At 40.9% G+C, this 24,059-nt stretch overlaps 1 long non-coding RNA gene across 1 annotated transcript; it reads right to left on the reverse strand.

Annotated features, from left to right (window-relative positions):
* Positions 1-371: 371 nt before the first annotated feature.
* LOC126458559 (uncharacterized) lies at positions 372-22,523 on the reverse strand. Its single transcript, XR_007585658.1, has 2 exons — positions 19,853-22,523; positions 372-4,129 (listed from the first exon to the last, which is right to left on the reverse strand). It is a non-coding gene; the product is annotated as an uncharacterized LOC126458559 (long non-coding RNA).
* Between the last annotated feature and the right edge of the window lie 1,536 nt (positions 22,524-24,059).

The raw sequence follows: 24,059 nt of genomic DNA on the forward strand, positions 1-24,059 counted from the left end.
GTAAGTTAACGTTGTAAAATTTACAAATCAGAGTTGCAGCTAGTATATAATAATAATCACTTACCAATTACTTTATGTTAGAATTTGATGAAAACCGAATGAATACATCTTTAACCCCCTAACCGCCTACAGCCCACCATGAAAGCTAGAACGCCCACTACCGGACGTTAGGGACCAAGTTGAGTGCTTCTGATCTAACTGATGTACATCGCCATGTGTAAGGATGGAGACTGGATTCCTTGAATTGCCAGAAAGGGAGATGTGATTTCCTTAGAGATGGATTTATCAAGATATAGGTAAGTGTGTTGAAAGGTCAGTTGTGGCAACAGACGTCTCTGTTTTTCATTCCGAAAGAAAGCTACAACACTTAATTATCTAAGAAAATGGCATTTTATTCCATTAAATAGTACAGACATCTCGTACAAATGAAAGTAACTGAACACAGTAAATGTAAAGTGTGAGGTACTGTTAGTGCCGAGACGAGTGTTGGGTGGTGTGAAGCGTGTCCGCGGGGGGCGAACCGCAGCGGCGACACGCGGTCCGCACCCGTCGGGGGGCCGGCAGCCAGACTCGAACAGAGACTCGGGAGTCGAGAAACAAGGTGTCAACCAACGGAAACTGTTTACACTGTGCAGACTAGCACCATTTTAAAGCTTTGTTACCAAGCAAGACTCATTTGTATCTTTAAGTAAACAATAACAATATCCTTAAACAAATGAGAGATTTTGTAGTTTTCTTATCATAATACTTTCTGTGGACAATATAACGATTCTTCTCGGTGGCTGGCGTTGAAGATGGAAGATTTTATACATATGTATATATATATATATTTGAAATTGTTCTTATCAGTATCTCAACATCAGATGTAACATAATTTACAATCATTCTCATAATGAAGCGATGTTATGCGCACATATACAACAGACAGTAGGAACATTTTGCTACACTTTTACTCAAATAAAATTTTGCTTAATTCTTTGTATGTACAAACGCATGTATAAAATACCAAGGGATCAGCAGTTTTTTTAAGGCAAAGTCGAAATGATAATTCACAACATGTTACAGTCTATGAAACTTCACAGTTCTCACATGATTACGAAAGTTGCTACTCGGATACACATTTCAAAAAGCCACGAGGTTAACTTTTTACAAACGAAACACGCCTCTTGCAATGCACAGAACACTAAGATACTTCTAATAGATACACGTCTCTCAAATAAATTGTCTATTCTGTTTCAACAAACGAAAAATAAATTCTTTAGAGACTATCATAATGTACATATTAAATTACGCTTAGAAGATTAATAAAATAAAGTACTGCTTTGTTAAAGTTGAAAATATTACATCATTTCTTTAAATAATCACCGACATACTCGTGAAACAGAATGTAGCTTTGTTTGCAAAGTTTAATGTTCTGAAGCTGACATAGCTTAAATTGTGTCTTCTGTAGCTTCCATTGAAGCTACGTAAATTCGGTGATATGTGGGAGGGTACTCAATTTATTAACATGTTACCTTCTGTTAGAAGCAATGCGACAATAATAACAACAAAACAAATCACTCCTCATTTGTAAAACAACTCATAATGCAAACATTTGGTTATATGCTTACGTCATGTCAAACAGCGAGAGATAAATTTTTCAAGTCCATTGCTTAATTTTAGTTAGAGCTACATATTTATCAATTGCAACACACTTCCCCAGTATGATAACAGAGTCTGCAGAAAGGAAACTGTTGAATCTTCTCCACAGTTCAACAATTATCGACATATGTATGAACCGACTCACTAGTTCACGGTGGTATGTAGTGCAGGAGTCTGTAATACAGGTACATAATGCGACAAAGGGTATGACATTCGCCATAGTAATGGTGGTAAAATATTCGCCTTATGTTCCTTTGCTTTTCTTTCCATCGTAACGGAATTAGTCCTATCATTCGACACATGTGGAAGAAACAGAACCACGTATGTGGAAACTATTCTCTATTTATTGTTCATGAAAGACAGCGAGTACCCGAGCATATTATATTGTTCCATACTTACATAGTTTCTGCGACAGAAAATGTTGACAAACGTGCGTACCAATTAGAAGTTTTAAATTCATCTGCATTTATTTACAAACGGGTAACTTCTTATTTTATTCAACATGCTCCTCATCTTCGAAATTGCTGCAGTATTGGTCAACCGCGCGGCTAGGAATGATCAAAACCAAGCAGTAGTTTCGAGGACAAAGTGCCGCTTACCCCTGGGGACCACCCGGGTCACTCAGCTAGCTGACTCTCCATTTGGCACTGTCATAAAAGCAGTCTCACACGAACAACGATGCTTTGAGTCACAATGCTACTGATGCCGCTTTGTGCAGTCATTATCCGTGCTTTGTGAGAATAAAGGTGACCATTGAAGGAAATAGTTTTTGTGTGTATTCTTATTGTCTTGTTAAGATTGTTACTATAGTGTTACTAAGTGCACTTGTTTTTAAAAGAGTAGATAACCCAGCTTAATGTATCTCTGTTTCTGGTGTTACAGCGCACATGAAGGGGAACCATGTTGTATATGGTCTGTCATAGCAGTAGTCTTCTGGTAGCTATAGTGGATGATTTGAGGACATCGTCTACCAGTGATTAAGAGAGTTGTGTTTTGGTGACGGAAATATTCAACGTGACGGGTTACTATGGGAGATGCCACGTGTTGACAGGCAACTGGCACTTGTGCGATATGACGTAAAGGCGTCGGTGGTATCATTCGTGATGCTTGAATTCATATATTTCACTTTCATTCAGCTTATAAAAACTAAACTGAAAATATGCATATTACGTTAATACCTCTGTATACATCATTTTCTAATGCAGAAAATCTAATAAAATTTTGGCAGTTAGTTTGAGAGGTTCTAGAAACAGGAGTAGGTCCTGATGATAGATCTACCTAATTCAAATGGAGTTCTGCTGGTCTTGAACTTAGCACTGTCAGTTTGGTGAGGAGCACAATGTACACGACATATATAGCACGGCTTTCTGAAAGGACTAGGTAGAATGAAGACATCAAACAACATCACTGAAATCAGATTGTCACTCAATAACGAGAAAGTAGAAGAAATGCAAAAATCTAGTCTATATTCCTAATTTTAGTAATAAAATCTGCGCATTCGCAAGAATGAAAATAGAGCTACATTAGTAAATCATGCGGTCCTGGTGATAATCGCCACGAAGAAAGGACCTATGTCAACAACTGTCGACACTTGAATAACAACGTCGTAAAACTGGAAAAGCTATTGTCAATGTATATTATTGTCTACAGCAAAAGTCTTCAAGACGATCTCCTGAAGGATTATTATAATTTACTTATGAGATGAGTGACTAAGTGGATCGTGGTGTCTGTTCAGTGATACTATCTGTGCGCTTTCCTTCTGTGAAACTTGCATCTTAATCGTTTCTGAGACCACGAACGACAGTTACCAAAGCAGAGTTTAAAAAAAAAAAAAAAGAGATTTTCACCAGATCAGCACTGCATGACGTAACAGAGCCACAAATTATACAGCGCAGCTTGAAAATCTCTTACTTCATTTACAGAAACCTCATCCCATAATGTGTGCATATATTTTTCAAACAGTAAGAAGTCGTTTTCACCGAAATGGAAAATATAATCCTCATGCAGAAATTTTTTATTTTATAGTCCGATACGTTGACTACTAAGGAAAATGAGAAACGGTAATTCCCAGGGGTAAGCTGGACCAAAAATAAGACAAAACATGTGAGCGACATACAACTCGACAAAATCCGAGAAAGCCTTCAATCATCTGAGAATGAATTTATCAAGAGTGCAGTTTCCGGTGTCGCAATAGAAACTGCGCGGTGACTGAATTGTTTGGAGGAGGCATGGGCAACTACCTGTCTCGCTCATCTGTGAAAATACCGAAGGCTTTGCGATGTGCCTAGTACACAGCTGGGTGCTCATTGTGGTATGTGTCGTGGGTTCCTGCCAGCAGCATCAACTCGATGGGCGGCCACTGTGGGGGCGCATCACTTGGACGCAGAGCTCATTCTGGTGGGTGCTGCCCGGTTCCCGGCATCTCCAGTTGGTCCTCGACGGATGGCGGTGGAACTCCAGCACACGGCGAAAAGGGTTGGGACGGCTACTGGAACAAAACAGATGCGAGCGACGGGTTAGTAACGCAGCTGTACCTGCAACACGTCACTCACACAGCATATTGAGCGCTACATACCGGGTGATTCTTATTAACGTTTAAAAACCCCGAAGCGACGTAGGTGACGCAGAGACACGTAATTTAATGTAAGACACATAGGGTCGCAAATATCGGGAAAACCACCAAAAATGGATGAGAAGTGTTGAACATGTGTCATCACCAAATGACGTACCACGCCTCACGTGCAGCAGCTGGGCTTCGGAGTGACGGGATGATTGAGCGATGCAATACTTGCATTTGAACAAACACTGCAAATTTCGAACACATTTTATACTTTCGATCTGTTGTAAATGCAAATGCGACATTTATGACTGCTTTGTTGATTATCACAAGGCTTTCGACAGAGTAAAACACCAGAAGATTGTTGACATTTTAAGAAGCATTGGTTTGGATGATAAAGACCTACGTATAATTGTGAACCTATATTGGAACAGTCGGCTTCTGTGAGGCTCGACAGAGCAAATACAGAAGACATAGACATACTACGAGGTGTAAGGCAGGTTGTTTACTATCCCCACTGATTTTCAACATCTATTCAGAACACAACTTTAAGCAAGCTCTTGATGAAATGGAGATCGAAGTGCTCTTAAACGGAAAATGTATCAGCAACAGCCGATATGCTGACGACACAGTAATATTTTCTGACAGTAAGGATAGTCTGCAGTACCTTGTCGATAGACTTGCACAAAAAAGCTCTGAATATGGTCTAGATGTCAACCCTCAAAAACGAAAACAATGACAATCAGTAAAATAGAGTCCCCGCATGTCAGATACAGCAAGTACATAAATACACGTACCTTGGCACTACAATAAATGACCAGTGGGATCTTTGTGATGAGGTGAGAACTCGAATTGGAAAATCCAGGGCTGTCTTCAATAATATGAGTAACCTTTTCAAGAATCATGGCTTTTCAATGACGACGAAGATCAGACTTCTACGCTGCTACATATTTTCCACCCTCTTCTATGGTGTTGAAACATGGACTCTGAGGGAATCGTTGGGTAACCCGCTGGAGGCTTTTGAGATGTGGCTGTACAGGAGTATGTTAAGAATACCGTGGGCAGCGCATGTCACAAATGTCGAGGTTCTATGAAGAATGAAGAAAGAGAAAGATATATTGGCCACCGTGAAAGCAAGAAAGATCCAGTACCTGGGACACATCATGCGAAACAACAACAGATACCAAGTCCTTCAGACCATCCTGCAAGGAAAAATACCAGGGAAGAGAAGCGTTGGTCGGAGGAGATTATCCTGGCTTAAGTACATCAGAACGTGGACCTTTAAAACATTTACAGAGCTTTTTAGAGCTGCAAGTCACAGGAAAAGCACTGCCAAAACGGTTGCCAACATCCAGTACGGATGGAAACCAGAAGAAGAAGAAGAAGAAGAAGAAGAAAAAGTAAACGCAGAAGTTACAAAATTATTGTCAGCGTTGTAGCCCAGTAAAAGCTGTCCTTATTTCGTATTTCTTTCTTTTAGTCCCTTAATTGTTTTCAGACATTATTTAGAAAAGAATACGTACATTTACTAGTAAGTGTAAATCAATGTTCGTAAGTGTAAATCAATGTAAATACATAACTGTCTACCGCAATGGTAAAATACGCAAGACTCGAACCCTGAGTCCCATGCGCTTAGGCCGTGCTTGTAGCCCTAGACCCACACCGACGTGAATGGATGACTGGTGTTGGGATGACGAGGTGCCACAGAGCTCAACAACTGCACGTATGACGAGGTACGTTATTTGGTGACGTCACATGTTCACCATTTGTCACCCACTTTTGGGGTATTTCTCAACAGTTGGGACCCCATGTGCCTTATATTAATCACTTGCTCCAGCGTCATCTACACCGCTTCGGAGGTTTTTAAACGATAATACGAATCACCCCGTACACATACGCATTGTACTGCACACGCGGACTGTTGTAGAAGGTGCATTAGGACATTAAATATCATAAAGTTGCGAAAAATGACTGCTTTAATACTTATGTTCAGGCAGGTAGCTACGCATTTTTAGTTGTCTCTCGGTGAGTGAAGCTCACTTAAATTTTCCATTATTTCCCCAGCGAAATTATTATATAGTCACCGGTAATATCCTCCTCCGTACACACCTCACGTTCGTTGCTGGTCCAGCCCCACGAAGTTAAGCTGCATTGTGTTACCAGTCTTCAAAACGTTTAAGAAGATGTAATTCTAACATTAATTCCAAATACCATTATCACAGTAATGAGTTGATACATGCAACCTAGGTTACACCCCGTTAAACCTACACGATAGTTTGTAATTACTATTATCTTCTCGAAGACGCCGTACGTCCATGCAACTAAATTAAATGCCATTTGGTTTTACCCCACACTTACGAATCATCATCAATGGCCTGTACAAAATACTCGTAAATGCATTATGTAATGTTTGCAAATACATTATATCAAAGTGTTTTCGTCATTCTCCTGTCGTTACATAAGAAAGCTGCTTTTCTAGCGTTAACGTACTGTTTCGTTCTACTTACGATTTTCTAAGAGCATATTATCATATATTCTTTCCACATTTTGTTATTAATCTCAAAATAGTACCTTAACCTTACGAAACTTGCTCCAGAAAGATGTTTCTTTAAGTTGAAAATAACGAAAAAAACGGTAATACATTAAAATACTGGACGAAAAAATCGCAAAACCAGTAAGGAGCTGTGGACCTAAACGAAAGGTGGAAGCCGTATTTCTACATCTGAAAGAGGATGTCTCCTCAAATTTCGTACCAGTCGCATGAGAGTGTCGTTTGTAGTGGCCCTATGAGGATTGTCACGTGTAGGTCGCGAATGTGAGTAGAAATGCATAAGCTTGCATAAGACGAACATGTAGGGAAGCAACCTAACGTTAGCCAGGGCGCTGGGAAGCAGGAGAGGCTGCGTTTTTGTGGCAAGGTACGCTGGAGCTACGTGACCAGCTGCGACAGAATGTTCTGGAAGGACGACAGGACACGGGAGACGCCCGTGATTGCGGGGGATTGCATCAGACGAGCCTTTATAAGCAGGGCAGCTGGTTCTGCTGGGAGATTCCTTCGACAGTTGCGTCAGACGATGGACCTGAGTTACTCTGCCCTTGGGACAGGACTTAGTTTCTCGTGGTACTTAGCTGCACACGGTGCATGCAGGATTGCACAACTTACATTCAATGTGTTTGTGCCTCTTAGGGTCGACAGTGGTCTCATTCTACCTCGTGTTTCGTCTCAGTTACTTCATCATAAGTATACGTCCCATAACCCACAGAGTTCCCTTATCTGCAAAGAATTTCCAGCTTGTTTTCCAGCACCAGGACTTTGAGTTGGACGGGCCACCTCATTACTGGATTTAGCGTCTAGCTCCCATCCTGATCCGCTCGCAGGAAGCTACATACGCGACAGGACGCAAATCAGGTTTGCTTTAAATACACGCTGCAACGGTCGTGAGGGTTAGTTACCTTTGAGATTGGGCGTGCTGAGTTGATGTTAGTCAAGAATGTCTAAGAGGCGACAAAGGCGCCATTAAAAGCACGTCACTAAGTTTTAACGAGGACATGTACTAGGGATACGAGAAGCTGGATGTTCCTAATGCGATATGCAGAAAGATCTGGCAGGAATGTAGCCATTGTACATGACTGCTGGTGGTAGCGGTGGTCATGAGAACGTACGGTCGCAAAAGGGTCGGGTACAGGACGACCACTTGCCACTAGTAAGAGGGAAGACCATCGTGTTCGGTGTATGGCTCTGGCGTATCTTACTGCATCTACAGGAGCAAGTAGAGCATTAGTTGGCACCACACTGACACAACCCACTGTTACAAAGTGGTTACTTCAAGGACATCTCCGAGCCAGACACCCTGTAGCGTGCATTCAGCTGACCCCAAACCAGAGCCATTTGCCACTTCAGTGGTGTCAAGCGATAGCTATTTGGAGGACGAAGTGGAAGACTGTTGTGTTTTGTGATGAACACTAGTTCAGCCTCGGTGCCAGTGATGGCCGTGTTGTTGGTTCGAAGGGGGCCATTTGAGGGACTGCAACCAACCTGTCTCCGAGCTAGACTCACTGGTTCTACACCCAGAGATATAGTCTGGGGTGCGATTTCGTATGTCAGCAGGAGCGCTCTAGTGGTTATCCCACACACCCTGACCGCAGACTTGTACGTCATTCTGGTGATCAGATCCGTTGTATAGCCATTCATGAACAGCATTCCAGGGAATGTTTTGCAAAAGGGTAACGCTGGCCCACATATAAATGTTGCAGCCCAACATGCTCTACAGAGTATCGACGTGTGACCTTGGCCTGCTCGATCACCAGATCTGTCTCCAATCGAACACATGTGGTACATTATCGGATGACAACTCCAGCGTCATCCACAAACAGCATTAAAGGTACCTGTATTGACCGACCAAGTGTATCAGTCACGGAACTCCTTCCCAAAAACTGACATCCGGCACCTCTTCAACTCAATGCATGCAAATTTGTATGCTTGCATTCACCATTCTGGTGGATACACCACGTTTGCAGTGGCTTATCTCACGCCGACATTAACCTGTAAATTTGCAATGTTAATAGCTTTGTAGGACAAAATTCGAAAAAGTTCGAGTTTTTTTTAACTGCGTAATTTATTAGGTGGTTCTTTAAGAATAACATCGAAAAGTTTCATAATCGAATCCTGACTAGAAATACAATTCAAAAAAGTTTGTTCGGGTGTCTGCGCCTGCCACGCCCCCTCTTTCTATGCTTCCTGTGATCCTCACCTTCTGTGCGCCAGGAATTTATTGCTCGTTAATTTTTAGTGAGCACAATCGAAAAGAACTGCAGATGAGTCTAGAAGGCTGTGAGACTGATTATCTTTGCTTGTTCCTTTGTTTACAACGTTTTTTTAAATAATACGTTCTACAATTTTTTTTCAGTTTTAGTTTTGCTTATATCTACCTGTCTTGCTTGAAATGGGTCGTAACAGTGGAAAAGCTATCAGGAAAAACTTATATAGTGTGAAAACCATGCAGCAAGACTTGTGGGTAATATTCTTTCACAAAATTTCCACAGACGATGACCTCAACATTCCCTTTGTGACGTATCATAATGCAAATATCTTCATACAGAAGCCAGTGGAAAGCCGTACACAGACACACAGGGTTTGCCACTTGCTGTTTTAGATGTTATAAAACCAACTCTCAGCCACCTAGCCAATACTGAACTGCTGAAAACGTGTGTACTTGAGAAATGAAGGCTACAATCACCTTATATGTATGTGTTGTCCGAAAACAGTATTTGTGTCCTCAGTTGTTGTGAAGACAGCTGCGCCGGCCGGAGTGGCCGAGCGGTTAAAGGTGCTACAGTCTGGAACCGCACGACCGCTACGGTCGCAGGTTCGAATCCTGCCTCGGGCATTGATGTGTATGATGTCCTTAGGTTAGTTAGGTTTAAGTAGTTCTAAGTTCTAGGGGACTTATGACCACAGCAATTGAGTCCCATAGTGCTCAGAGCCATTTGAACCATTTTTGAAGATAGCTGCATGTGATACCTGTCTAGCGTTCAATAGTGGAAATGTAGATAGGGTTAAGTGCCTGCAGAAACTAGTCTTCTATCCAGGTGCATTCACACTGAGGATACTCAGAAACATTTATGAAGTGCTACTCGACAAAGCTCAGGCAGCAGAAGAGAAAAATGCAAAAGTTGGCTAGGCAGAGCAATCAGGGGACGAGATTACTCCAGGAAGATGAGAAAGAGAAAGATCATGGATGTGGACAGCATTAGTAATTAGAGATAAAGCAATATTATCTAAAATTGAAATAAAAACTTTAAATGTGAATTTCCTTGTGCTGGCTTTTTTGTGCTGTAACGTAGATTTTCTTAGGAACTATAAAAGCTAACATCCTGAACTTTTGTACAGTTCTTAGGAATTAATGACTGAATAATCCCGTGCAGCACTTTTACGTTATCTTTTCTCTGAGAAAAGTTCTCCTTTAAAATATGAGAAAAAGAGAGCAGTCCTGGGTAACACAAAATTTAAAAACTAATTTCAAAGCTGCAACGACGTTAAACAAAAATCTGTTCCATATATTTTATTAGCCTCGTACGCAGATGTAAACTGTGAAATTTCAGTTTTATTGCTTGATTAGTTTACGAGGAAAGGTACGTTATACAAACAATGGTAATTAAAAATTCAAATCCTGATAAAATGTACGTCGTTGGCATTTTCAAACAAAAATTGTACAGAATATCAATCATGTGTTGTACATAATAGTCTCAAGTTGTATTATTCTAGCTGTAATATTTATGAATATGTAAGTTTAAGTACGACAGTGCATTTTGCCTTACGTCCATCCTTAAATATGTTACCTAGACAAATGTATTCCCAAAATTTTATTACTTTGCATTAATTACGTATTCGTGTTGGGCTTTTCTTCCGTCAGTGAATACATCGAAACGCTATATAAGGCATTTATTACACACATACAATATCATGCATTAAGTCAAATCGATGATGGTTCGAAAATAAAGAAAAACGACACTCGTTTGGCTTAAAATCAAACAGACGTTTATTTAGCTGCATAGACGAACCCCATCCACTTAGTGTTCTCAGATCTGAGAATCTCAATTGCTAACTCATTGAAAGTACAGTCTCAGGCTCTTGAATTAATATGTATTATGAAGTGCAGTGCGTCAAATTTCTCTGCATTTAGAACGAATAGTATTTACCCCAAGACGATAGCCTTCGTTAACTGACATCACATTCCCAGATTTTTCAGTACAAACGTCTACGTGAACAACTAAGTCAGTTGCTAGAAATCGTACGTTAAAAATGTATTATCAGTCAAATTGTTAATATGAACAACTGTAAAACTAGCAGTTACCTTGGGTACAACAAAAATCACAATCATCTCTGAGAAAGACTACAGAACATCACACTCCATTCTGTTATGAAGTACATGCAACAAGCAGCATATTAGACAAGAAGGAAGAGTGTTGGTGCAGGAGAACTTTTTACACATTATACTGAGTTCCCACTGCTTTAAAAGTGCTCAAATAATGTCAGAAGGAAAAATTAACGAATAACATTCAAGGCACGTCAACACATCACTGACAGGAGCGAGGAAAAAAAAAACAATGATATTCAGTTAGAAAGTACAGTTTATATGCAGACCGAAGCAAACGTGTTTCCCAATGGAAATTTTCACTACGTTAATGTGGTACTGTATGTGGTGTACTGAAAAAGTATTACAAACTTTAATGGTACCTGTCTTGAGAACGAAACTGCGGGTATGAACCCGCGTATGTAAACGTCATCTAACAGTCCATCAAAAATTATAAGTTACAACGCCTGCCACTAGCCTTCCCCTTGGACAGCAAACGTGAGTTCGTACATGTACGCTACGTTGAGGGACATTCACACGTTTGACTCCATCTAACATTCTGAACGAAGACAGACTCCTTGTGAGCAGTTCCGCTTACTGTCCATTGGCATACGGACTCAAGGATGGCCGGGCAGAAACCATTGACTGCAGTCGTTTCGACGTTTTGTCGCGGTTGGATGACATATCGAGATACGGCTTCCTAAACGCAATCTGTTCAAGTCGTTCTCTGTAATTTTTTCAACTTTGTCAGTGTCGTTGTGGTACTCCTCTCAGCAAGTTAAATTTGTTATTTTTGAAATGGACAACAAAAACAAAAATATAAACAGCATGATGTAAATTCGGAAACAGTTTGTAAACACAACTTGCGCAGGAAACCAGTAATAGAAATACAGTAGGTAGCAGAGAAGAATGCCTGCGGGAGACTTGTCTTACTGTGTTAAAATTTTCACATGAGATTACGCCTCTTAATTAGTAGGTGTAGATAGCATTTTAAGTTTTTATATTAGGTCAATAACTACGAGAAACACTGAAAATCAGAATTTTTGTTGCCACTAGCAACTGTTAAGTATTAAAACTGCAGCTGACTCCCGGGATAACGATTTAGACATGTAGATTGTGAATCTTGCGTTTTGTTCTTCGCCATCTATGGTCTCACTTTTTCTTTTATTTCTTATTTAAATGGGAAAATTATATCGAAATATGCACACATAGATGATATCCATGTTAAAAGCTGGTGCTGATTCCGCATTTAACAGTTGACTATGCCACTATGGCTGCAGTGCATTAGGACTTTGTTTTTATGAGACAGATTTGATGATGGTCATTAAAGACCGAAAGCGGTAATCTGTTAAACAGAAAAGATTGTGACCATAGACGTAAATTAAAGGAAACTTATTAAATATGATGAAAATTTTCCGCTAGAGGTATACAACTGCCAAACCAAAATACGCACGGAAAACTGCCAAAGTAAGGAACTAGTATACCTCCACATTAGCTAAAATAAAATAGGTTATACAACTACTGAATGATAAAGTGAAATCCATCGAAGATATTCGTATTCGGGATAGAGTATACTGCAATTATTTAGAGGCCAAAAGGATGTACATAAAAGGAGTAGATAAATAAAAATTAAAGCACTGCCATTTTTATTGAAGAAGCTCACAACCTTTGCAAGGTCGCGAAGAATTTGGTTAATGAACACAGGTAAAAGCTCGCATCTTGCTCTAATTCTCACAATTCAGATGAATTTAATGAGTACTTTATAAGCGTAGTGAAAAACAAAGTAAGTGAAATTTCTAATTTTGAGCCCATCCTGAAGTTACGGTGATGTTGGAAATAAATGGGGCACGGTAGCGTGAAAGAGAGTGTGTCCAAAAAACATAATACAAATAGTAAAAAAACTACAAAAACTCAGGGAGCATTGATATATGTACGGTATGTCCTGTACTATATTAAAAACTATACTCTGTGAAATTGCTCAACAGCCACAGTAGTAATAAATAAATGCCTCCATGCTTGAGAATTTCCAGACTTTCGGAAAGTAGTAAGCATAGTACCATTTTACAAAAGGGGTAATCCACATGACGTGTCAAGCTAGAGGTGTATGTCTGTAAAACCAGTGTTAGCTTAGCAGATGGAGCCATTAATGAAAGGTCAGGTGTAAAGTTTTTTGGAGGAAATAACGTCTTTTATGATACGCACTACAGCTTCCCGACGGGCAAGTAAACTAAAGCAGCAACACTTCATCTAGTTACAAGAATAAGTCAAAGTTCTGAAGACAAGGAACCTATAGCACTGGAACTGTGTGACTTAGTAAGGCATTTGACTGTATTCAACATAAGGAACCTACCCGGCAACCTGAAATCATATGGTATTATGGGAGAAGTTCCAAAAGCTCTCGAATCCTGCCTCAGTAACAGACGACAGATTCTATCAGTGCGAGGAGCAGACTCGTGTGAAATGAAGTTAAAACACTGTGTGCCACAAGGAACCGTAATAGGGCCTCTGTTTTTCTTAATTTTCGTTACTGACATAGGCTCAAACTGACACACCTTGCAGTTTGTAGATGATACATGTTTCTCAAAGGGGCAGAATGTAGTTCACATTATTCAACAAGCAGAAGTCGTATTCTGCAAGGCCAAGGCCTGGTTTATCATGAACAATATGGAAATTAATGAACACAAAACACACAGGATGATATGCACCCTCAGTGTTACTGGAGCACTGCGTGACACAGCAGCTGTTTAAGTTTCTGGGCTTATCCATTGAGACCAAGTTAAACTGGCAACAGCACACTAAACATGCATGCTCCAAACTCTCAAGAGTTTTATACCTCTAAAGGAAATCAAGAAGTGTGATAGCACAACAGTATCATCAGTTATGGGCTGTTACTGTGGGTCCATTCTGCAGGCTGCTAGAATGTGGTTTTATTACAAAAGAAAGCAATGAGGACAATTACCTCAAGCCAAAATCATTGTAAACCAATTGTTTACAGGTTGGGAGTTTGATTGTTTTCAGGCAAAATACATTTTCAGTTGCCACGTCCACAGAAAGACAAACCGTGTGACCTACAGAAAGAGAAATGAAGTTCATCAATACGGCACTCACTACAAAGACAGCATTAAAGGCCAAGATGTCGCTTAACTAAGACACAGAACGGCTTCCCGATAGTGGCCCCAAAATTATTCAGTGCTCTACACTAGGGTGTTCAGTCATTACCATTCGAACAATTTAGAACCAAAATTTTGTGTATACTAAAAGGTCAGCCTTTGTACAGTATTGATGAATAATTTTCTGGTGATACAGCCATGTCTGCCAGCGCTGCAACTCAGTGTCAGTGAAAATAGTTGTACTACACTGTGTTCTAATATTGATTGTCTTGCATATTGTAACCTATTTCTTAACTTTAGGTTCTATAGTATACATTCAATATCATATTCCAAATTGCAATACTGTATTCGTTTTATTGTAGCATTGTAATTGTAAACTTCACACTGTCTGTCTAAGCATCACTAGTGAAAGACGTAGAACTGGTAATAAAGGTTGTAATAAAGTAGCAAGAGGCGAAATAGGCTGATATAAATTCGGAATTATAAGTGAAGTGAAGAGGTTTAGCGATTTAATATGTTTACGCCAGTCACATTTCCTCAAATTGACCACAGTTGCAATACTGACGTAAATGCTTCCATGGAAATGTTCATAGTAGAACGCATACTGTTGCGTCTAGACTGTGACAACCGGCTCGCAGCCATACCCTTCCCGCGCACATTCTTCCCAGTTGCGGAGTGTAGCAGAAACTAACATAATGAAGTTTTTTATATATCTGTTAACCAGACATAATCACCTCATTGGATTTAAATTAAGAAGACTACCTTGTTCTGCCTGCCTGATGCTGTAGTTAAATCTCCTATTATTTTAAAATCATGTCGGCAACGAAGCACTGTTTGACACTAGTAACAACCATCTGTTGCTGCCCTGCAGAGGTTTCAGGATATTACGTGTAGATGTTGTTTGATACATCTGAAACTATGATTCGGATCATTTTTAACTGATAGCCAATGCAGTTTTGTTTGTGCTGTTTATGGGGGTAGACAGGGGTGACATCCGATTTTGGAACAGTTATTCATGAATTGCTTTCAGTAAAATAACAATTAAATTACAAAACTGATTTGAAACCTTTACTGTAACTCTTAAAATTGTATTGAGTATTTTTTTTAGCAAAGAACTTGCACCCAGAGAACACTTCACGACATCGAGGAAAGGCCATCGCGCGGTGAGAGTGCCGCTGGTGGGAACTCTGAACGCTACAGCATCAAAACTAAAACAAAAGTTCAAAAACTGCTTTGAAGCTGAGGATACTTACTGTCTGACGTAGTACACAGGGACATTTAAAAATGGTCGTTAACGAAATGGTGGCACTATAAATAAATATGTTTTTAACATTAAATTCGTTATATTAACGCAGATTAAAATCGAAATTAAAATATATCGCAAAAATCACACGTACTGCAGTAGAAGAAAACGACGACTCACAAGCCGCAAAACGGCATAATGTAATTGCATGTATGTTTCATGCTTTATACACTCCTGGAAATGGAAAAAAGAACACATTGACACCGGTGTGTCAGACCCACCATACTTGTTCCGGACACTGCGAGAGGGCTGTACAAGCAATGATCACACGCACGGCACAGCGGACACACCAGGAACCGCGGTGTTGGCCGTCGAATGGCGCTAGCTGCGCAGCATTTATGCACCGCCGCCGTCAGTGTCAGCCAGTTTGCCGTGGCATACGGAGCTCCATCGCAGTCTTTAACACTGGTAGCATGCCGCGACAGCGTGGACGTGAACCGTATGTGCAGTTGACGGACTTTGAGCGAGGGCGTGTAGTGGGCATGCGGGAGGCCGGGTGGACGTACCGCCGAATTGCTCAACACGTGGGGCGTGAGGTCTCCACAGTACATCGATGTTGTCGCCAGTGGTCGGCGGAAGGTGCACGTGCCCGTCGACCTGGGGCCGGACCGCAGCGACGCACGGATGCACGCCAAGACCGTAGGATCCTACGCAGTGCCGTAGGGGACCGCACCGCCACTTACCAGCAAATTAGGGACACTGTTGCTCCTGGGGTATCGGCGAGGACCATTCGCAACCGTCTCCATGAAGCTGGGCTACGGTCCCGCACACCGTTAGGCCGTCTTCCGCTGACGCCCCAACATCGTGCAGCCCGCCTCCAGTGGTGTCGCGACAGGCGTGAATGGAGGGACGAATGGAGACGTGTCGTCTTCAGCGATGAGAGTCGCTTCTGCCTTGGTGCCAATGATGGTCGTATGCGTGTTTGGCGCCGTGCAGGTGAGCGCCACAATCAGGACTGCATACGACCGAGGCACACAGGGCCAACACCCGGCATCATGGTGTGGGGAGCGATCTCCTACACTGGCCGTACACCACTGGTGATCGTCGAGGGGACACTGAATAGTGCACGGTACATCCAAACCGTCATCGAACCCATCGTTCTACCATTCCTAGATCGGCAAGGGAACCTGCTGTTCCAACAGGACAATGCACGTCCGCATGTATCCCGTGCCACCCAACGTGCTCTAGAAGGTGTAAGTCAACTACCCTGGCCAGCAAGATCTCCGGATCTGTCGCCCATTGAGCATGTTTGGGACTGGGTGAAGCGTCGTCTCACGCGGTCTGCACGTCCAGCACGAACGCTGGTCCAACTGAGGCGCCAGGTGGAAATGGCATGGCAAGCCGTTCCACAGGACTACATCCAGCATCTCTACGATCGTCTCCATGGGAGAATAGCAGCCTGCATTGCTGCGAAAGGTGGATATACACTGTACTAGTGCCGACATTGTGCATGCTCTGTTGCCTGTGTCTATGTGCCTGTGGTTCTGTCAGTGTGATCATGTGATGTATCTGACCCCAGGAATGTGTCAATAAAGTTTCCCCTTCCTGTGACAATGAATTCACGGTGTTCTTATTTCAATTTCCAGGAGTGTAGCTTGAGCTGAGGTGAAAAATGTTGTTTTGAAAAAAGAACTACACTAGGTCTTTTTCGAAGAAATTATATTCATTGACAGGATTCCGCTGACCAATCTAAGCGTTTTTTGCACGATTGGCATTCCTTTCCGATCCTTTTCTATCCCAATAAATACGTTTGTTGCCATTTTCAGGTACTCAAGTTTTACTTCGTATAAAAAATTAGCGAAATGACAAGGTAAGCAGATGCTAGAGAAGCAATATTTACCATAAACGAATCATGTTACGGACAGGTATCTCATAGAGTATATTATTTCTCTTGATACTAAACTTTATATGAGTGAATGTTAAAACAAACCCTCTAAGAAACATTTTAAGTCAATAAAAAGTTGTAGCCTGGTTTTGTCCAAACGACAAGCATTTGGACTGACCTTCCTTCAGGGATAGCACGCTTCACCATTAATGGTTCATTCATTCTTCACAAGATCAGTACATTAGCTGCTTAGAACGTCAGTTTCAAACTATTTTCTTAAGGTAACCAACAAACCCTGCTCGCTGCTTATGTTGATGAATTATGAAAATACTGAAAACACAGCAAACTGTGTCGTAGGATAATTCCAACAACAGTGAACTACAGATTTCTCTAGATGGAAAATTCACATTCTGCCTCAGTTAGCTGTCAGCAACCACACCCAGTCCGTTTCGCCCTTGCGGTTAGGATTTTCATTTGTATTATTATAATTTATGGAACGGGTTGCAGTGTCTTTTGCAATATTTGTGTGAAATGAAAACTGTATTTATAGTACCTACCCTGTCAATATACACAGTGGTTCGTCAAGAATGGCACAACCTGCTCAAAAATATGTTATCGAGAGAGTAAACTTAACGTTTCTTCTCGAAATTGATGAACTTTGATATGGCTTTCTGTTTGGATATAATTTATGATTAATATAGCTTCCTTTACGATGAGTATTTCCGCTTTTTAAATTTCACTACTTTTTTGTAGAAATGATTTGCATTAACAGTAAATGTGGACATTTCTTATTAATTTTTTTTTTTTTTGATGTGGAGGAATTTTGCGGAAATAGTAGATGAACATTCCACGCTGAATCATAACCACAAATTAAGTCACTAGTGAATGTCTGACGGAATAATGCATCACTAGCAAGGCAGGAAACGGGGCTATAACATTCCATTCACGGCTAGGTATTTAGAGGCGGAACACAGTTCTAGCGCAGATCAGGGGGTAGCAGGAATTTGATCTTTGCTTTTAAAAGGAAGAGCTTTTTCATTCTCTTTAAATGATGATGGGAACACACGGGAGACCCAAACCACAAGGACGGGTCAGTGGTTTAACCGTGACCTTCGCGAGTGGAAATTAATGAAGCCCCTTCTTCTCAACTGTGCTGTTTCCATAGGGACGATTCGGTGCCTGGGAATATAGATCCATAACTAACTTTCCGTTTCTCACAAAACTTGCGTTAAGCCGAAGAGGTTAAAAAAAATCAGCCAACCAGTTGCAAAATAAAGTTTTATTAGCCCTTGACTTGGGTTCAATAACTGTAAAAACATCTTCTTCGGAAGGAGTGGGCCTTGTTATATTGTCTCTGGTATGGTGTATACTTAAGTTATGCGATTATTTACTCCTTTGACTTCTGTTATTATTTTATGTTGACAAAAGCCTTAGCATAGGAAGAATGATTAAGACATTTATTCTGACGAAATAAATCTCAGGTAAAGAGAATGGTATGAGTGTGCATAGGACCCAATAATTCGGCAATCGACCACGTTGCCATCATCAGGTGCGCACCTGATGATGGCAACGTGGTCGTTTGCCGAAATATTGTGTCCTATGCACACTCATTCCAGGCTGTTCACCCGAGATTTATTTCGTCATAAAATACGCCTCGAGAAATTGAAGAATCACACGACATTTATTCTGTTATATGCTGAATGTAATCTGGCTGCTGTCTTAAGCCATAGCATGTGATGTTTCTGCTTTTTATATCAATCTTATATATGTCAAGAGCCTCTATGCTTCAGCTAACGTAATTTACCACTATGTAATGCAACAAGGTCCACTACTTCCGAAGGAGGTATTTTTAGAAATATCGAAACGTAGGTCAAAGACTAATAAACCTTTGTGCAGAAGCTGGTTATCTGATTTTTTCAACCTCTTCAATTTATACAGTTGCTAATTTGCAGCCAGGTTGAAGATTTTGAAATAAATTAAGCCTTTGGGATCATATAACACCACGAGTTTCGACCACCACGATCGGCTACGGTCACCAGAGCTATTTTCAAGTGATTGGGAGTCTAGCATCGTGTGAGAAGACAGACTGAGAGACACAGTGTTTGTTTACTTATATGACACTTGAATCATAACTATCTGAAAATAGCCTTCGTGACCGAAACCAGTCACTGTGATTGAACACAAAAGTGAAGCTAGTACTAGTATTTTAGTCCAAGTAATTTGTACAGTTGCGGGTACTGTACCATCGTATCGCACATGATGCACAAGACCTTAGAGACTATTTCGCCCATCTTGCGCTATAAACTAAGTCGACATCGATTATTTCATAGCGTCTCAAAACAGTTTCTTTGCCTATCAGCGATATTTTATCACTGTATTAACAGTGATGTACTAAGAAAAAGCATGTCCCCCTTTCGTTGCGAGTCGGATAGGCTAACTTAACTGAATAAATCGGAAAGTTAATTACTTATGATAACTTCATAATTGATGCACCATTTTGATTGGGAATTTTATCACATTAATCACTTTGTTAAATATGTACGTAAGAATGAAATCTCTTACCTGTCAGTATGTTTGTGTTTACAGGCTTTTTTCACTTTGACTGTAGAGCTCTACTGGTGCCCATGTTGATTCAGCTTCTCTCAATAGTGTCAGTATCACAACAGAAGAACAACGTATTTCCTTTTATCTTCATTTCCACTTTCAGCGGCAAATGATGTAGTGACTGTATATAAAACACGTTTGCTTATTGTTGCACACAGAGTCATAGTTCCAGAATGTCTGTCTCTTGTTCCGTAAAGTTTCTTGAATAACCTTTTTAACAACAGCATTTATCAGAAGCATGAAAATATTGTATCACTTTTTTCACTAAAGTAGTCACACCATATTAAGATTTCAGTCTGTGAACAGAAGTTGTTGAGACTGTCTAAGAAATCAATACACACTAAAGCAAACATAATTACTCTACTGGTATTTCCGGGAATCTTTACACATACACATTTTTTCTGATTAGCAGTAAGATTCTTATCACACCATATATTGTACCACATACATTACGGATAACATATTTCAGAACTGATTACCTGATAACCATGCCAAAGAAGGTCAGTTTGTTTGCCTCAAAAGTTTTTTTAGTTTTCGATACGGTAAACAAGAGGGATGTTCTCTTACGATGAAACAATCTACACAATGTCTATCAACATAATATTTTTACATAAAGTAGAGTATTTACTTATTTTTGATAAAACCTATGTTTCTGACACTGGAATGGTATGTTTACGGCGTATAATGTTTCAGTGGGTGTAATGAGCAACGATAAAATGAAACAAATGTTATTTCTCAGAATCAGACATGATATGTCTACAGGGACTACTAAATTCACATGATATGGTAGGTGATATGAATTCTCAAGGTGAACTATAATTTGCTGTTGTACTATTCATGATATGAACAATCTTTCACATACAGTTCTCCTATGCAGAGAAAGACTGTAGTACGCAGTAAACAAATTACTCTTTCTAAAATGCTCATTCTCCAAAAATATTTTGAAATAAAAGTTATTAAAAAGCAAGAAACAGGATCTCTTTTAATGTAAACATTATTAAAAATAATGTTGTAGTTGAACTGTCGTATTATAAGTTTTAAATATTTAAATACTGCTGAAGAAACTCTTTAGTGTTTGGCAATTATGAGAAGAAAGCGTATTTCAACGTGGCTGCTAATGTTTAGCATTCTGGAAGATAGTTCTACGCTAAAGCTTTTAAAGCAAAGCTTATAACAACAGATCTTTCTTTTAATGTAATAAATACAAATTCTATTTAGATGAGGCCCACAGGAAGGCTCTAGAAGAAAATAGTTTGTGTGAAGTACATAGAGTACATAACATTTTAATAGAAATTCACCGACCGAAAAAAGACCAGGCACTAACTATTATTGTTTCAGTGAAGTATTCGACTGCGTCACCTTCTTTAGATATTACAATATTGATTTATAGAAAAACTAATAAGGCAGTTTTAGTAATTCCATGAGTTAAGAACTACTGAGATAGTGTACGATCTTGAAGAATACTTTCAATGTCACTAGGAATGCTACCTCTACATCCTGGTATTCGTTCTACAGTGGCTTTATAAAAATTCTTTTCTTATTAAATACAATTTCCCCAATGGGAAACGCATTATGATGAAGCGCTTTAGAAAACGAAATGACCAGCAGTTTTTCAGATTTCCAGCCTTCATGACTTCTGTGGGAGACTTCGGCTGTCAGCAGAACAACGCATAGCTCTGTTGTGCTTATTCGCAAGGCTTGGAAGCTCGCAATTTGATACCCACGAAGGGTCTGAAGCAACGAGTACTTCAATTAATGTTCAACAGATCATAAAGATACTGGGGTCAAGAAGAGGTGACGAAAAATAAGAACTCTATTCAGGATGTATTATTCTGTTGCAAGTACTGGTAAGAGAACTGTATACCGTTGTAGGTTGCCGCACTGCAGTCCGAAGCTATAACTCTCTTGTTATTTCTAAACTGTTGTAGCGACAGAATCAGCATTGGTGGGGTAAAGCATTAATGAAATGAATTTCCTAATAGTCATGACAAATTAGAGCAATGTAAAAGAGATAAGCAAAGCTTTCTAGCGTGAAGGCAAATGGCGTGCAAGAAAGATCGGGAAGGTGAATAGGGTGATTTAATTTCTCACCGTGGATGTATCGGGGCATTTTACTGGTTTCTAAAACTTCCGTTCAGCCAAGTAGGAGGCTAAAGAAGCGTGTAATAATGTAATCTTTAACTATTCCTGATAAACGATTTTACACTGATATTATATCGGACAACTAGTATACAGCTATGAAGTTTAGGAGTACCCATTCTGAAAATGTGAACACCTACACCGGGTTATATTTCTTTGATAAGCTTTATACTGACAGACTGACAGTTCAAAGATGCTGTAAGGGGGTTTGTTTCTGCTTCTTGGCACTGAAAAACATTGCCTTCTCAACAATTACTTGCGACACTAGGCGCTGAGATGTAGCGTGGAAGAATAGCTGGTGAAGATTTACCTGCACACATGCAAGCGCGCCATACGTAACGTTAATGGAAGACTGACAAATGAAAGGTTGTGATACAATCAGAAGATTAACATTATGGAGATCTGTGAAATGCTCATCTGTGCTAACAGTATTTACATGGAGTATATACAGCACAAACAATCTTTGACATACAGATACGACAGCCTTGTTTAATTGATCAAGCACATTTCTTAATGATTAAAGGATCAGGAGGACTAGAAGGTTCTTTGTTTCGCGATTTCATTTTTACCGTAATCATTATTGATCGGAGTTTTTGAATAAACCAGCCGACAGTGCGGCGGTCCCTTAATAACAGATGCTGGGTTTTTGGGGGTGAACTGAGAACAAATGTTTATCAACACGTCTACGCTAACGCCCGCAGCAGCGGAGGTGACCTAACATGAAAGCGACAGCTACGCGTACAAAATTACGCTCTACAGATTGCCACAAATTTCGTGGAATCGCAATCATTTCGCTCTGGCGTCGCCCACACTGAAGGCTAAATAACAGAACCAGTTCTTAAAAATTTTACACGCAGTCCGAACTTGGAAACGAACACGTTTCGATTAGGCCTCCACTTCTCACTTTACAGCTAGAGCTAGGCCTCACACGACGGCAACTATTGTGCTCAAGACGTCTTTTGTCTCTCTTTTGCTGCACATCTACAATGTGGACGTTCGAAGTGAGCTTACAGCCTTTCCCAGTACACAATTAACTATGCACTACGAGGTACGTCGTGCTTTAAACCGATGCACCTATATTCAAGAACCTGAATACAACTTTCTCTGCAAGATAAAAATAAGTGTTCGTTAAAAGTGAGACGTTACATTTTGTACGAATGTGTGTGTGTGTGTACGTAAGCCCCTTCACACTGCCGCCTCACGGAAGAACAGGGCCCGATGGGAGTGCGTCGGCGGCGACCGCTCACAGAGACGCGGCGTCGGCGTCGGCGTCGGCGTCGTCTTCGCGTGTGGCCGACTACACGTGCGCGGCGTGCTGGCGCAGGAGCGCCGCCAGCGCCACTGCGGCCGCCAGCGGAAGCTGCGTCGCGACGTCCCAGCGCCAACGCCACACTACACCCCAGGCACGCCACGCGGGTTGCATAGCCGCCGCGGTGCTGTTGGTCGAGCAAGCAGGTGGCTCCGGGGCCGGCTGCGGTGCTGCAACAAGCGCATCAACGTGCCTCAGTACATTACCGAATACCTGTCACACAGAAGAAATATCATACTAAAGTACAGACCCACATGACGTGTGTTCTGCGGGAGAGAGGCGGAGGAAGAAAGGCAGTTCAACGTCCCATCGAGAACTACACTACTGGCCATTAAAACTGATACACCACGAGGATGACGTGCTACAGACGCGAAATTTAACCGAGAGGGAGAAGTTGCTGTGATACGCAAATGATTAGCTTTTCAGAGCATTCACACACGGATGGCGCCGGTGGCGACACCTACAACGTGCTGACATGACGAAAGTTTCCAACCGATTTCTCATACACAAACAGCAGTTGACCGGCGTTGCCTGGTGAAACGTTGTTGTGATGCCCCGTGTAAGGAGGAGAAAAGCGTACCATCACGTTTCCGACTTTGATAATGGTCAGATTGTAGCCTATCGCGATTGCGGTTTATCGTATCGCGACATTGCTGCTCGCGTTGGTCGAGATCCAATGACTGTTAGCCGAATGTGGAATCGGTGGGTACAGGAGGG

This window comes from Schistocerca serialis, chromosome 2 (genome assembly GCF_023864345.2).
Source record: "Schistocerca serialis cubense isolate TAMUIC-IGC-003099 chromosome 2, iqSchSeri2.2, whole genome shotgun sequence".
In the NCBI taxonomy this organism is placed as follows: Eukaryota; Metazoa; Arthropoda; class Insecta; order Orthoptera; family Acrididae; genus Schistocerca; species Schistocerca serialis.